General features: G+C 47.2%; 1 pseudogene; it reads left to right on the top strand.

Annotated features, from left to right (window-relative positions):
- The first annotated feature begins 657 nt into the window (after positions 1-657).
- On the top strand, positions 658-1,580 carry LOC103735521 (annotated as a pseudogene).
- Positions 1,581-3,298: the final 1,718 nt, after the last annotated feature.

Here is a 3,298-nt window from a genome sequence, read left to right as displayed (position 1 = left end):
AAGGCGACGTCTCACTTTCCTTGAATTTCCACTTCATTTGTGATTAGAAATGCGAACATTTGTGCCATAGAGTTGCTGATGCACATCCTTTTGTTTCCTAATATGCTATGCTCTTTCACGGGCTATAAATCAGGTTATCAGCATTCTTATATGCAGTTGTTTCTATGTGTAGATACTTTACAAAGTAGTCTAATATGAGTAAATAGAAATTTTGGAAACCTGAAATTTATTCCAAATAACGAGGAAACCCCCAAGAAATTAGTATATCACAGATTCCCATAATAATTCTAAATTTAAAATTAGTATTCTGGTGAGATTGAATAGCTGCTAAAGGGGCTTGCTACCAAAGCTAAATATCTGAGTTTGATCCCAGCACGCAGGTCGTCAAGTATTGACTGTCCTGTTATCCAGGGTGGGATCATCCTGTATTGTTGAGGAGGAACAAGATGAGCTCAGCATCCTGCAGGTTACACATATTGCCTGACGGTCTTTGACTGTCATCAGTACCCTGAGAGCTCGACATGCACACTGAGAACCGTCTCCTCTGAGGAGTCCAGCCCCATCCTGTTATGTAGCAGGAGGACATGCAAATAGGGCTCCCTCTGCTCATGAAAAGCAGTCCAGCCTTGACAGGCAGCTCTGGCAGAGGAGCCCAGTCCTGCACTCCCAGGTGTTACCATTCAGTGATCAGTACTGAACAGACTCACCATGGAGTTGGGGCTGACCTGGGTTTTTCTTGTTGCTCTCTTAAAAGGTAATTTATGGAGAACAAGAGACACTTAGTGTGCGAGTGGATGAGACGGAGACCAACAATGGAAATGTGTGGCAGTTTCCTGACAGGATTTCTCTCTGTTTGCAGGTGTCGAGTGTGAGGTGCAGCTGGTGGAGTCTGGGGGAGGCTTGGTGCTGCCTGGGGGATCCCTGAGACTCTCCGTCTTTTAAAAGGTAATTTATGGAGAACAAAAGAAGTTGTGTGTTTAAGTAGACTTGGTTGAGAGGGACAGTGGACGTGTGACGTTTTCCTGACCAGGAATCTCTGTGTTTGCACATGTGAGGTGCAGCTGGTGGAGCCTGGGGGAGGCCTGGTGGAGCCTGGTGGTCCCCTGAGACTCTCCTGTGCAGCCTCTGGATCCACCTTTGGTGACTATGCCATGAACTGGGTCCGCCAGGCTCCAAGGAAGGAACTGGAGTGGATCTCAATCATTAGTGGTAGTAGCAGCACACACTATGCCAACTGGGTGAAGGGCTGATTCACCATCTCCAGAGACAATGCCAAGAACACCCTGTACTTGGACATGAGCAGTCTGAGATCTGAGGACACGGCCATGTATTTCTGTACAAGAGGCACAGTGAGGGGAAGTTCCTGTGAGCTCAGACACAAACCTCCCTGCAGGGATCTCGGGACCAGCAGGGGGCGCTGGAACAGGCAGAGCTCTGGATCATCATCACCAAGCAGGTGCAGAGGCATCCAGGGCTGGACTCCCCCTGCCTGGGCTGCATCTCTTCATCACAGCACAGATTTCCCAGAGATTCTCTCTACAGACATGCACGCAGCAATTTTTAAGTGTCAAAATATCTGAAAGTTGTGTTTTCCATCCTGATGTGTTTGTGTATTTATCGCAGTGGACACTTTACATCTCTGTGGGCAGAGCCCTGGAGTGTACTCCACTAGACTAGGCCAGAGCCGGGTTTGTTTCCCGTGATTAGAGCAGTGTCTGGGATTCAGTTTGGCAAACAGGACATTCAGGCAGTATCAGAGACCTGTGAAACCTGATGGCCTTCACTTTTCCCATGGTCATCACACAAGCCTGCATATTAGACCCCACACTGACACAGATACCACGCTCTTAATGTGTGAGAGGATATGGACCTGGTCCTAGAATCTGGTAGTGAGTCTTTGTATATGATGCAGCCAATGACGGTTTCTGAGCCTCAGACAGCAGCAGATGGCTCATACCCTACTAAACAGGTAAGCTGTCTTTGCTTTTAAAAAATTTTATATCTTAGGTTTTTGCTCATGTAATTACAGTGAATTTAGTGCATCTAAGGAATTTTCTTTCGACCTGCTGATCCCTGTTCTTCCCTCCAGGGACCTTCCTAGACCTCTTACTGACACTGCCTCCCGAGAAAACATGGTTTGTGATCCTTGTTGCAAAATATGAGTCAGCAGTTCTTGATCTGAAGCTCACATGGCCTCAGGAGGGGTCTCCTGCAGGACTCAAGGAAAGGGTAGCAAGTCCATCTCAGTGTCACTGCCTGGATCATCTGTGCTCTACTGAAATGGGATGTGTGTATTCATTCAGGGATTAGTGAATGTTAGGTCAATTCGTGACTCCCACTGGGAACTAGTGACAGTCTGTCCATTGTCAGGGATTTTCGTCATCTGTGACTATGGTGGAGTGGAGGCTGTGACACCCTGGGATCTCTAGGGTAGGACAGGAGTGGGGGAGGTGTGCATGGATACTACCATTAAGCAGAGCATCAGGAAGACTCACGATGGACCTGAGGCAGCTTCTAGAAAATAGTTCCGCCCAGGTCATCCAGGTAAGCGAGGACAATCTTCCTTACTGAGAGGGAGCTGAGACCTTAACAGCATGCACACAGCACTTTCACAGTCACTCTAGACTAGCATGGGGCTCTAGTTTATAATCAGTGTGTAATGGAGACTGGTGCAACTAGGCTGGTATCTAAGAATGGCAATTCACATATTTATTTCATATTCTCTGACAGATCATGGTTGTCATGTTCTAAAATATTTATTGATGCAGTCCTCTGGAATCCAAACCCAGGATATGTGTTAAATTGCTGGCCATTTCTAAGGAAAATGTACATCCCTTGACCACAAAGATGAGGGGGGAGCTGGGGGAAGCTGTGAGCATGGGAAGGAACACGGACTGAAGCAGAGGAGAAGTGGAACGATGCTACATGTCAGTCTCCGAAGGACAGCCAGTCGTGTGGCTGAGTTGCGTCAAGGCACGGGTGCTCATCACAGACCTGTGCCCTCATCTTAACACGGGAACAGGAAGCAGCTTCGCACACCGTTAACTACTGGGAAGCAGAGTATACAGGAAATTGGGCCAGGCTATGACACCTCAAGACCCACCCCAGACACTCATTTCTTCCAGCAAGGCTTGACTTCTGAAGGATTCCACAACCTTCCCAAAATGCACCTTCAGCTTAGTACCAAGTGTTCAAACACAGGCATCTATTGGAGACACTGCACATTCATGCAACACTTAAGTAATACTTTGTATCTTGAAATTAGAGTAGAATTTTCATTGGCTGAGTGAAATTTGCT

Source organism: Nannospalax galili, unplaced genomic scaffold (genome assembly GCF_000622305.1).
Source record: "Nannospalax galili isolate Female #2095 unplaced genomic scaffold, S.galili_v1.0 scaffold8317, whole genome shotgun sequence".
Lineage (NCBI taxonomy): Eukaryota > Metazoa > Chordata > Mammalia > Rodentia > Spalacidae > Nannospalax > Nannospalax galili.
Note: the sequence above shows the minus strand (reverse complement) of the source record. Positions and strands in the feature narration are given on the sequence as shown.